Here is a 14,336-nt window from a genome sequence, read left to right as displayed (position 1 = left end):
CTTAGAAATATGTGTATGAAAAGAATGCGAAAGTGGCCACTTTCAGGAGTAAATCATATATAATCCTTTAAGCACAACACACTTGTTTTTTATAAGTTTTATCTATGTCTTTTCCGCATGGGAATGTTTGGGATTAAAGGGATCTGACGTAATTATCCAAAGCTAAGGGTTAATCTCTGACTGCTGGTCTTGGAATAGATCTCTTGAAAGACCTGACTCAACTACTCTACTTGTTTGGCATGTGTTGTTTCCATGTAACGTAGGTTGAGTTTCCAAATGTAAAAAAAAGGCCGAGCCTTTTACCGTGGTATCGAAATGGGATCGAGAATCGTGGAATTTAAGTGGTATTGGCATCGACTACTACATTTCTGGTATCGTGATATCCCTATAAGGCCCACAATTCTTGGGAACAGCACTCTACCCACAACCCCCAACTTGTGAAGTTTATTGTTATTCCTTTAAACATCCCATTCTCCACACTTAACTTGGACCACTGTCAAAACATTCAATTTGAAAGAAATTTAAATTTAAATGGAACCTCGGCTGTCATGACATTCGCTCTATATTATTTATTTGGTTGTTACTAACATAACTATGAGATTCATTTTTCACAAATCATTTCCAGCGTGTTGAAGACGTGCATGTTAGCCTAATAGTTTCATCATGTTAAAAAACAAACAGCAGTTGCTCTTACCAGAAGGCTAAATGTAAATAAATAAAAAAAATGCTGTAGATCTATTATTATTAATATTTATTTATTATTATGACTAATGCAGGCAATTCCTGATGAAAGTGAGGCAGTCAATCAAAAAAGGATATGCCTGGGCCCAGCAGCCACAGTTAAAAAAACGACTGCATGAGGAACGAGGAACAGACAGAATGAAGACCAAAGAAACAGTGACAGAAAAAGAACAGACAGGAGGTGGCAGTGAGGGAGAAGAAGTTGCCGTGATGACATATACAAAGCCAAATCAACCTGACTCCAAAGTTTTGGGGAAAAAAAAATCCTCAAAGGACGGGCACTGACATTTCAAAATGGATGGTGCGAGAAGTATCCCTGGCTGCACGTTAATATCGGTACTGATGGCGTTATATGTTTTCACTGCGTGTGTGGGCGTGTGTGTGTGTGTGTGTGTGTGTGGGGGGGGGGGGGGGGGCACTTTCTGTCACTGTTCAAGCCACTTTATATTATATTAAATTTGTCTCGGGACAACTTCGCTCATAAAAGGATGGAAAAGTAACGTAGCTACAATACACCCCCCCACCCCACCATCACCACCACTCCTATGTGAGCCAGAAAGCTCCTCCCACACACGGAGGAGCAGATTACATGCGAATGAGAGAGGTACAGTTGTGTCTGTCTCCAGAGCAACAGCTATTTTACAAAAGATTTTAACACTTAATGCTGCCTTTCCTTTTGCCGGGTTCCACCTCTTTTGTGTTTTGGTAACATATGTGTGACAGTTGACTGATGAGAGCAACTTCAAATGTACTTTGAATGAGCGACGTCATGTCAACACCGGAGTGGAAAACGGTTTATTCAAGACATTTTGACATTTTCAAGTCATCCTGTATTGAGGTAAGGTAACTGTAGTCTCACTTTGGGTTATCTCCTATCATATCAGTGACAGACACTTTTCAATTGTTTTGCATGTCATAATTTAAGTGGCATTTATTTCCTTAGGCTCTGTTCTTTCTGAGCTATGAGATTTAACTGCATCAGACCACAACATTGACAGTATTACAAAAACATGACCTACAGTGAGGTGTTTAATGAACGGCTGAATTTGTCAGTGAGTTAAACAGACCTCTAGTTAAGAGGTTAAATCCATGCTGGCATAAAGCTCTAAATCAGGGGTGTCAAACACATTTTAGTTCAGGGGCCGCATGGAGGAAAATATATGACTAAGTGGGCTGAATCTGTATAAAACAATTGCCGTCAATTATATGCAGATTTTTGTGATTTTTGGGTCAGCCCTAAATTACGGAGCTCAACTGTAATCTATTGTTTAAAAAAATAACACAAATGCAAATGAAACGCGACAACACTTTGCCTGTATGAGTTCCCAACGTGTTAAATCTACCTGTTTTGCATATATATAGTTCCCAGAATGCATTGTGTGGCACAGTTAATGAAGTTATAATCCTTGTCATATGAATTGAATTGAATTTGTGTCGTATTTAATAGGGGTGTGCTCAAAAAATCGATACAGCAATATATCGTTGCGGGCCTCATGACAATACACGTATCGATACGCAGGCGTCAGAATCGATATTGCTCGTTAACTTTAAATAGGTAGTTAACGTTTGCCTTTGCAGCTTGCATTGTACCTAAAAAATAAAAACCAGCAGCGTCTTTGAAGTTAATTGCTTTCAATTAATGTAAAAATCGGTCACTGGTGATTAGACACTGTGTCTTGCTAAGAAAAATGAAAGCAGAGGAAGAATATCAACATTTATTTACTTTTGCTGGAATTTAGAGGCTTCCGGGGTTGGCGTAAGACTTTGATTTTGTAATCATGGGGAAGGCAGGAAGTGTTTGGTCGGTGCTGGATGTCACTTTGATTTACCTTTCTTTTCTCTTTATTTCTTTTTTTTTCTGACCTTTTCTCTGGTCTCCTGACCATTTAAATCTCACGACTCTGGCAAGATTCTGAAGTACCTGGTTAAGGCGAAGGGTAATGGGATATTTATAAGGTTTTAGGTGAATGAATGAGTATAAATTTATACGTATTTGCACGCACGCACACGCACGCACGCAAACGCACGCAAACGCACACACGCAAACGCACGCACGCACGCAAACGCACGCACGCAAACGCACGCACACATACACACACAAAAAAAAAAAAAAAAAAAAAAAAAAGAGCAATGATGACAAGACGTTGAATCGGTAAGACTACCGAATGAACAATTCTGAGCTCTTCAAAAAAAAAAAAAAAAATAAAAAAAAAAAAATAAAAAAAAAAATAAAAACATTTATTTACTTATAAACTTAACATGGCACATTTCTTAATGTACCAATTTTCGTATATTTTGTTGAAAAACGAAATAGAATGTGTTACATCAAAAAAATGCAGTTTTTATTTCCCCAAATATTTCAAATAAGCACATTTTAGAGCTGTCATTTTAATACTTTGATATTTTTGCTCATATCGGCTCATGCCTATTAATAAATTTTCCCGGTGTGTCTGTGAAAACTGCTCCTTGCTCTGCAGTGCGTGCACATTTAGACCAGGCATGCCACAAGGTGGTAAACCAGAAGAGCTGCTATATACTTTTGCCAATCAGCATAACAAACATATCCTTAAGGTATAGATATGACTGTTATTATAAAATGCAAGAAAATTAATGTAATATATCGGAATACATATCGCCTTGAAGATCAAGTATTGGGATACATATGTATCGCGATACGTATTGTATCTGACCCCTGTATCGTGATCAGTGTTGCCGGTAACCGTGATCAGTGTTGCCGGTGCTGGTACGTAACGCGTTACTTTATTCTACAAAGTAGTCTGATTAAAGTTACTGTCAAGAGATTCAATGCGTTACTCCACATTTTCATGAAGAAGGCAAAATATCTCACTGTTGTAACAGTCACAAACAACTGCCGCTAACTACAAAGATGAGGCGGAAGTCATTGATCACCACACTGAATTCAGCCATGGTCTGGTCATGAATGGTTTGCACATTCAAAACAAAAGTGATGATACTTTTACTACTAGTTTTATTAACCAACAGGCACACAACGCAACAAAAAAAAGTGTACATTATGGACCATAAAAGTGGTAAAAAAAATAATTTATTTCCATCCTCAACTGGTCCGTGAAGCATTATGGGATGAGGTCGTCTCCGCGCTCTCGCCAGGGGGAGTGACGTCAGACAAGTCACGTTTTCAGTAGGCGAGTGAGGCTTTATGGTTTTCATAACAATAGCAAGAGTTCTGCGCCGTGCTCTTCTTGTTTTGTTTACATTTCAGTAGCATCACCATCTAAGCTACTTCCGTGTTTACAGAAAGCTAGCAAAGTAGCGCTCAGAGACACTTCATTCCACGGATGTTGTAAACATAATGCAAAGACGTTACGCACCTTTTTTGGGGGGGAGCCTACCGTCAACGCCGTGCTCGCGACACGGCGCGCGCGCGCACAACGAGTGACAACATGCAAATACAGACAGTTAGCAGAAGCCGGTGCCGTACATCTCGGTATTTCCCATTGCTATCGAGTCCTCTCGGTGCACTTGTATGTCCCGGGCCGGCGTTGGTACTGCGCGCGAGCCAAAAAGAATAACTCCCACGACGATCCAATGCATGGATTCAAACGACACAGGTATGTCCCACAGCCAACACACCAGCTATGCTAAAAGCACACTGCAAGTATCTCATTTCTCAGTTTGTGGCTCCCTGTCAATGTCTACAACTAGCATGAGCAGCAGATAGGAGAACTGAGACGTGCCCGCGATTACGTCATCAAACTCAAAATGAACGACAGCCCAAAAAACAAAATATAAACAGTAGTGATTCTGTGGTCATCATCGTGTCTCAGATTAAAAAAACAAAAAATATGTCATACATTAACCAAAAATGAATGTGATGGCAAAAGAAAAACAAAAATTGTTAAAAACAAAAATTGTTGATTAAAAAGGGAAATGAACTTTTGGAAATATTTTTGCATATATTAAGTGGTTAAAATGTGTTTGATAGAATTATTGTTCCATAAGGTGGCTTCATAATTCTTTTGGCTGGACGGTAGGTTTATTTCATGTCTTAAATTTATGTTTCTGAAATACTTCACAATGTGCACATATTCTGTTTAATTGTGTTGGTGTCTGTCTAAAGGTTAAATATTTATATTTAACATTAAATTATCAACCTTTTGTTTTCCTGATCCTTATTTTGAAGAGAAAAAACAAACAAACCAAAAAACAATTATAACTGTCAATAACTACCAATAAATATTTAAACTGATACATGTGTACACACTGGAATAGCGGAACAAACAAACAATAGAGGCATTAAGGGGATTTTCATTTTCAACCTGGATAGATTTTTATTTTTTTGTTTTATAAAAAGTATTTACGTTACAAGAAGTCAAGAGAGACTGCCTATTTTGTTTTTCATAAAAAAACAACAACTTTATTTTCATGTTAAAAATGCACTTTCAATAAAGTATTTGGAACTCCGTTTCTACTGCATTATTTTTATGTTGATGGTGTTATCGGCAGCTGCTGAAAGTAACTAAAAAAGTAACTTTTAATCTAATTTAGTTACTTTTAAAATCAAGTAATCAGTCACGCAATTTAGTTACTTTTAAAACCAAGTAATCAGTAAAGTAACTAGGTTACTTTTTCAAGGTAACTGTGGCAACACTGATCGTGATACGTATCGTATCGTGAGGTTGGCGGCAACACCCAGCCGTAGTATTTAACACGTTTATTTTGGTCTATGATTTAAAAAAAAAAAGAAAAAAAAAAGTGTTGGTTGTGAAATTACAAATTTATATATTTTGATTGTGGCTTGCTGATTAATTGCAATTGTATGCATTGCATACAAGGCACCAGTGCCTTGTATGCAATGCATACAATTGCATGTATATTGTATATTGGGGAATATTAAAAGATCTAGCCCAAGGACAAGGTATAAAAGTTATTACGCAGAGTCAAGTACATCGATACTTGCGTAAAGACACACTAGAAAGTACTAAAGCAACTAATGTGAGATGGGGAAGGTGGGAAGATATCCTGCTTGACCCTGATTTAGAGATAGGACCAGCAAAATCCATATCTAAAAAACAGGCGAAAACTGTAAATAGTGAGGAGAAACCATATGAATGGATTCTATACACAGATGGATCCAAAAAGGGTGAAGACCAGCATGCCCACTGGGGCTTCATCCTGAAACACAATGGTAAAGAGATATGCCGCAGGAAAGGTCAGACTCCTGGCAGTGCCCAAGCAGGAGAGGCTACAGCGGTGTGAGAAGGATTATTGGAGGCCATAAGATTACACGTGAGTCGAGTAAGACTTATAACCGATAGTCACTATTGCGCTCAGGCGCTCAAAGAAGATTTATCCATTTGGGAAGAAAATGGGTTTGAAGGGGCAAGGAGTAAAGAAATTGCTCATGCTGAGTTATGGAAGAAAATAGCCGAGTTAAGGTTAAATATGACTATCGATGTTGTTCACCAGAAAGCCCACGCTAAAGAGGGGGCTCACTGGAGAGGAAATGATGAAATAGATAAATACGTCCAAGAGAGAAGATTGGTAATTGTAGGAGCAGAAAAATGGGACAATACCCCCAAAGGAGGAAAAGTGGTCCCAAATGAGTTTGTGTGTGAGGTTACTAAGGCCGTACATGAAGCGCTAGGCCATGGAGGTGCCTTGCCCACAAAGAGAGAGCTGGAGAAACTGGAACTTTGGATCCGAGAAAAGAAAATCCGTTCAGTTATACGAAATTGCGATTTGTGTAATAAGTATAATGCAGGACGCCGAGGGCAACGAGTGGACGGATTGACGATTAAAAGCACTGTTCCATGGGCATCAGTTTGCATGGACGTAGCAGGCCCCATGGGAGTAAACGGCACTAAAGGTGAGAAGTATCTTGTTGTGCTTGTTGATTCGATGTCAGGACATTTTGGATTAAAAGCGGTGCGTAGTGCGAATGCTAATAGCGTACTAAGAACACTGGAAGAGGGTTGTATGTGGTTAGGCATACCGAGAGAGTTAAGAACTGACAATGGAACTCATTTCAAAAACGCTACAATAGACAGGTGGTGTCAAAAGTGGGGAATAATAAGAACTTACTCTCCGCCTTACACCCCTCAAGCTAATGGCGTGGCTTAACGAACCATTGGCCTAGTTAAAAGTTGGCTCGGGAAAAATGCTAATGGAAAAGAATGGAGTGAAAAATTGGTGGAGTTGGTCAAGGACCTGAATGGGAGGAGCAGAGTAGATAGACCTTCCCCTTCAGAGGAGTTAAACCAGCGCCCCTTTGTCGCTCCTGAGGTAGGACGAATGCAAAGTACAGAAAACACTCAGAAGGGAAAGTGCCCATTTCAGGTAGGACAGAGAGTGTGGATAAAATCTCATGGTCCATCTGATAGCCAGGCAGTAAAAGCAAAGTATGACCAATCTGACATTATTGAAGAAGTTTTAGATAGAAATACAGTGCGATTGAAAAACAAGGGGCTCCAAGGGGTAGAGCAGCTGAAACCAATGCCAGTTAATTCAGCCTAAAGCTAAGGAGTAAGACAAATAATTGAAAGATGGAACAAGCCACTCCGCCCTTTGTCAAGCTCGTTATGGTGAAAGGAGCTGTCATCGTGCGGAGGACTGAAAAGGAAATAATGGTTGGTAGGGCATTTAATCTTTGGATAAATGCAATAAGAGGATATATTGTTAATAGAGTAGAAGATTTTAGTTGGCAACCGGCTATCTTGACCTGCATAATTTGTAGTGGAAGCGAGGAGTCGAGGAGCCAGTGGAATGTGGAACAGATATCCGACGAAGGCTGGTTGGACGAGCTTAAGCCGGATTTGAGCGAGGTAGGCACGGCTAAGATACTTGAAATACAGGTATGTGGGTATTGTAGAATAAAGAGCCTACCTAGAATAAAAGTGCATGCTCAGTGGGATTTAGCTCCGCAAGAGAATACGGATGCACAGTATTGTAAATGTATGTGGGATGGAGAGAAGGTATTGTATTGTCAACATTGTTGGATGAGAATGGGAAGAGGTTCACTAATAAGAGCTCGGGAGGCCGAAGGGTGGCAGCTAACTAGAGCAGAAACCCCGATAAAGTCGCTGAGTTCCGATTTGCTGACCTATTGGCCTATGGAGATAAACGAGAGGACGTGCGACCCGAGATTTCAGGCGCTGCTTTACAACAACTGGCCGCCAGAAGGAGGTGAGTATCGCCCGGCTCCGCTTATTGTTGGCTCGGAGGCGACGCCAACTCTAATATATGTTGAACCTAAGTGTGTAGTTGAACCAAGGGTACCCTGGGCCACAATAATCAATGGTGTGTTAGCCCGAGGGGATATTCCGATGGAAACATTACCTGACGTCCCACAAGGAAGGGTAATAAATATTAGTAGTATGTGTAGTAGTAATGTGTTAATGTATGCTATATTGGATAAAATGGAATATAAGGCTAAAACAGCAGTAGTAAGGGTGAGTCCAGTGGTGTCGCCTCAACAGGATACGAGGTCTGTCCCAGGATACTGGATAAAAGTAAAAATAATGAAGGCCAACCCCCAAGAAAAGGAGGAGGAGCTAATGAGATGTTAAAACGCAACAGTCCTTAAAGGACAAGACCAAAAGAAGAAAGCATGAAACGGAGCTACGAGATGGAGGAAGAGCAAGGTTGTAGGAAGCTAGTAATGCCAGGAAAACTTTGTTCAGCCAAGGCAAGGGGACGTCTCGAGCGGCAAGGGTGGAATCCGCCTGGATACGGAACCCCGATGTCTGACATACCTCGACCTGCGACTCTAAACTTGCCTCACCCCCTGACTCTAGAGGTAGGAGAAGGGACGCATGTCTACTACAATGGAGGAACAATTACACGCCAACTGAAGCGCAAAAAGTCAGAGAACTGTTATGAGACTCCAGTGAATGAAGACCCACCGGACACAGTTGATGAACAAGCTAAAGCTATTAACCGCCAGCGACAAAATTGGAGGTATGGAAAGGTTTTGATAACTATCAAACTTTGTTTCATGGTAATATTTTTGATATATTATTTGATGAGACAAAAATCTAGCATCGCTGGCACAGCCCCGATTAATCCCCTCGACCTGGTAGAAATACGACATGGCACCACTAAAGTAACCAACCAGACGTGTTGGAAGGTGGAGGTGAAGCATGTTTGTGAGGAATGGAGAAGGAAGAAGGGAGCCTGTGGTGCCGGAGAGGAAAAACCCTGTGAGGTAGGATGGGGAAGGGAGAAGATAGCAGTAATAAATTCCTATCTTCGCACCTTCAACAGCACATATTATAGTGAAACCCTAGAGGTTTTGAGAAGGAGTACTACATATCCTGCGAAATCAAAAAGCAAGTGTGCACATCCAATGATTCTACGAGTTGATAACACAACAAGCGACTTCACAGTCAATATTACCTTGTTATGTCTGGAGAAGCAAGAACAAAGAATCATCAGAAAGAACTGGGTCCAGATCGGGAAGGAGGAACCTGCTTGGTACTTCAACGAATATTGTGCAAGACTGCCAGATGCAACAGGTGGATATTGGTTGAAGACAGGCCATGACGCCTCTGACTTCACCTACCCGGCGGCCCCAAGAAATGACACTTGTACTGAATTTCGCCCGGCATGGGAACCATGTTGGAACTGTATAACCTTTCGGTGCGAGGAGCCAGGGACCAACGGGACCACTGATTACCTGCCAGGTACTCCTACTCCATCATCAGGTAGGTCACCTAAATTTCTTAAGCTACGTGTGTTTGCAAAACTTGAAAAGCCTGTACCAATACCACAGAAGAAATTAGTAATAACGCGACGGCCAGGATGCAAGTTAATGTTAGAAAAGGCCCAGTCGTATAATAATAGTCATTGTGATTGGAATATGATGAAATATTGTTTTGAGCCCTATCATATGTTTTGTTATGCGGATGAGGGTAATAGAATTACACTCTCCGATATAGGGCTTAGGGGTGATGTAAATTTAATCCTGAGTCCCTTTATTAGATTATATGCCGGAAATGCATTAGATCAAAAGAAAATAGAAGTGAAACATGAAGTATGGCTGAATGATTCCTTTCCATGGATATGGAAAAGAGGTACATTTATATTGAAATCAACCTTTAATAAAACTTTGGGAATAAATGTGTTAAAAGTAGTATGGGCACGGATGTGGGCTCAACGTATTCCTACACCGGATGATTTACATAATGTCCCAAAAGGTGACTTTGATAAAATTGACCAATGTGTAGCATTAAGAATGTATAACAGATTGCATAGGAAGGAGTGGATAAGTGGAATTTCACCGCGATGCCCCTAGGTGGAGACAGCAACGCCACCTTTGACTCATTGTATATATGACGGGAAAAGGGTTGAACACAAACCTAACGATTAAAGGAGTGCTACAAGCATGGAAAGAAGGACACACGAGAGATGAAAGTAAGACATGGTGGGGGCTCAATAAAGATAAGATGGTTCAGGATGTGATACCTTGCTTAGGAGAGTCGGAGAATTATTGGGTTAAATATCAATATATGGCGACGGTGTATTCTAAAGAGAACAATATTTGGCCTGACGTTGAAAGACCAGCCTTATACGCTAATCCAAGACCATGGGAAATGTTGTGTAAGGGGGGAGAGTCCGTGAAAAATTTTAATGAATGCACAATTGTATTAGCACGTATACCCTGTTATAAAGTCTCCCGATTTCAGAATTTTTGTAATGTACGTTATCGCGATGAGGATTATGCCAACTATGAGGGGGCAGTATGGATCAAGGATAATAGTAATCAATGGATCCGGAGTCAAGCTGCAGGTAGAGAATATTGTACGCGATGGGACAAAGATCATGACTTATCCAAAATGGTAGGATTAAGAATGATCCCCAAGCCTCCTGACTCTATTATGCAGATCTTAGAAGGTCACGCATTTAGGAAGACCCTTTGTAAGGGGGATATAGTTACAGGGTTTGATTGGTTGGGATTTAATAAGATTTATGGCCCTGGCACATGCCACGAACCTGCTGAAAGATGGCTGCATTGTGGACACAGTGACGAATATGATCATAAGGGGGAACATGTATGTACTTGGTATGAGAGGATAGGATTGGCGATAAAAGGTGTAGTAAAAACTGTGGCCACTACAGCCGTGGAAGTTGTAGAAGATGTAGCGGAGACGGCGGTTACTGGGATAAGTACAGGGCTGTATGGCTTATTATATGATGTAGGAGTATGGTTCCTGCTAGTTTCAGGAATTGTCCTGTCAGCAGTTATAGCTGTTGCAGTTATCAAAAGAGGGACCTTGGCATTATCTACCCACCAAAATTATAAAGAGAAAACCTCACCAAATAAGGTTAAAGCTCAGTTATTGGCCAACGAGCTGCAGAAAAAATGGGGGGGCCGACTAAGGGGAAATTATTGAGAAGTGAGGATGGGCTTCAGAAAAGGGCGGGATCGACCCAATTATAAATAAGACGCCCTAGCCCTGACTTCCTCACTTCTCACTGAAATCTTTTGGCGGAACAGTAACCAACAACTAACCATGGCTTATAATGCTTTGGGTAAAGGTATCATTGGAAGACCAGGCGCCCTTCAAAACGTGAGTAATGAAGTGGAATATTGGATAAATTTTATAATATGGCTTTTTTATTGTTGTGTCGGATATAGCGAACAACTAAATTAATAGTGTGGGGAATAATTTTAATTCTCCTTTGGTTATGTCTGGTCGACCACTTGGTTTTAGTAATTTGGGTTTTTATCTATGTTTTTTTTTTTTTTTACTCTCCCGCCAAGAGGTTCCGCTACTCGGAAGAGCGACCACACCCTCGCTCTCCCGTAGTAGAGGTGTTCCGCATTGATGGAGTAGATGCGGATGGAAACTTAGACCAAGATCAGAATGTATATATTGGGAGCCGCAATATTTTAGGTTTCCCCCAGGTCTAAGAATTGTCGAATTTTGGATGTGTGTTTAACAGGATAAGCCGCGGTGTGTCTTCTGTGGAAGTGATCTCCTCACGTCCGCTTGGGTGGTGGGGGACGCTTTCTATGGACACTGCTGCTATCCTTTGCCCGCAGAGGATGAGAGTAGAGAAATGTGGCTCATACCAGACGGGTTTTTTCTAAATTTCGTCAGTGATCTCTTCATTGATATCCAGTGTGGTTCCTGGGTATGACCTGGCTTTGCTGACCTCGCGGGCTCAAGTAAGTTGGAAGGTTTGGTTAAAAGTTGCTTGAAAGAGATACGTTATTATTTTAACGTTAAGGGTGAATTTATCGGGAGAACTTTCCCTTTAATGCGCATGATATGGCGCCTGCCTGACGGTACTCGGCGCTTGACATTCAACACCTTGGCTGGCTTCTGTGTAGCCGCCACTCCTTTGAGACAGGTCGGATCCAATCGGGATGAGTGGCCCTACGAGCCTGTAACGCCCTCCTCGCCCTTCCTGGACCGGGTTGACGAGCCTGGGGAACCCAGTGCCGCCCGACAGGATGCTCCAGTCGGTAAGGTTATGCCACTGTTGAGATCACCCTCCCCCACGGTTTCATCGACCACTGATGACTCGGAGGGTGTGCCAGGCGAGGATGGGGGGGGGACGGGGTCATCTCCCTCCCTGATGATAAGTGAGCTTGGCCTGTGGTCTCCTCTTGCTGATCCTCCGTCAGACTCCTTGCCTTCTGAATCCTCTGTGTCTCCGTTGCTGGATGACACAAGGGGGTTGAATGCAAGTGACTGGTTGGAGCTGGGGGCTTTTGCGGTTGATCAGTTTGGACACCATTGATCTCTAGGAGGGGGTGTTGAATTGAGTGGATTGAGTAGGGTCAGATGAAACGCCATATCATGTAAAATGAGATAACAAATTAATGGGCTAGACTCAATTCTTAGTTAGAGACCAATTGGTGTCTGTAGGACCGATAAATCATTCTTTGGCCTCTGGGTGTAGTTCCTCAAAGTAACCACCAGATGCCGCCAAACCTGTACAACTAAGCCACCCACTCAACAAACGGACATACATTCCTTATAAGGCCAGAAGTGTAGATAAATAGATAAATGATATCCTGAATTAAGTAATAATACACACAACACAATCTATTTTCGACAATTGTTAGCCTGATTTATGGAGCAATGTTTACAGCACATTGAGCCCAACTATGAAGTATTGCTGTCTTTTCTTTTCTTTTCTTTTCTTTTATTTACAAGTGATACTGTCTTTTATCGCTGATAATATTGCTGTAACTACATTGAAAAGATTACCTGTATGTATTGTTTGATTTAACAATGATATATACAAGATGTGAAACAAGAACTAGAATTAACCTGTTAAGTTCCCTGAGAGAATTTGGGATTAACATGTCATGTATATACATGTTATTCATGCTTGCTTAATTAATATATCTATGATGTTATTTATTTTAACGTTTATCATTGTCGAATAGAGCCATGACCTTTGACATATTTTCATTCAACGTTGTGTGTTCATGACTCATGTGTAAAGTATGTATGACTCATATTTTCATTCAACGTTGTGTATCCATGACTCAATTGTAAAGAATTCATGACTCATCTGTGGAAAATTACTGAGAATGAGTCTCAACAAGTGCGCATTGATATGAGGAGATGCGGAAGGACACTTACCGGAAGAAATCAGTGATATGACCCAAGGTGATAAAAAGTCGTCACCAGCTGGGATCGACGCCCTTTTTTTCCCTGCGATGTGGTCTGGATGGAGTGTATTTCTGAAGATGGATTTACTGCTGTTGGATTTTAAGATTTTTTTACGAAGGAACTTGGATTCTTTAGCCGTGAATGGAATATTCTTCACTGATTGGGTAAAGTACAAAACTTTTATCAATAATGATGTATAATAGGAAGATATGAATGACTAATCGCGAGTTAGGGTGGGGGCCATTTAATACACTCTCATATCTTTAAATTATTTTTAGCCAAAAACATCTTATTGTGAATCAGGTCTTAAGCTTTTCCGAGAAATGATCAATCTTAGAAAGCTTTTGTAAAAGGTTATATTATTCTTGATCTCCTGTTTTTATTTTATTTTATTTTGATTTATTTAAGGTTTTATCATTAAATGTGATTTTTATGATTAATATTGGTTGTCTTATTATTGTCAATAAAATTGTTTAAAAGACAATGTTTGTATCAATCATTTTATTGTTTTGTCTCTATTTTATTTGGTTTTATTTTATTTATTTTTGGACGTTTTATAAGTCCGAGGTCATTTTATAAGACCAAATAAAATGATTGAAAAACTAATCGTGATTTAATTAGTTTGTTTGGTTTGTTTTAACTTTTATTTTATTTATTTTTGGACGTTTTATAAGTCCGAGGTCATTTTATAAGACCAAATAAAATGATTGAACAACTAATTGTGATTTAATTAGTTTATTGGTTTGTTTTAAGTTTTATTTTATTTTTTTTGGACAGTTTTATAAGTCCGAGGTCATTTTATAAGACCAAATAAAATGATTGAAAAACCAGTTGTGAATTAATTATTTTATTTGTTTCTTTTTAATTTTTATTTTATTTTTTTGTTGGACATTTTATAAGTCCAAGGTCATTTTATAAGACCTTATTATTTGTCTTTGATTTTATTTTTATTTTTGGACGTTCTATAAGTCCAAGGTCGTT

Source organism: Festucalex cinctus, chromosome 18, assembly GCF_051991245.1.
Source record: "Festucalex cinctus isolate MCC-2025b chromosome 18, RoL_Fcin_1.0, whole genome shotgun sequence".
Lineage (NCBI taxonomy): Eukaryota > Metazoa > Chordata > Actinopteri > Syngnathiformes > Syngnathidae > Festucalex > Festucalex cinctus.
Note: the sequence above shows the minus strand (reverse complement) of the source record.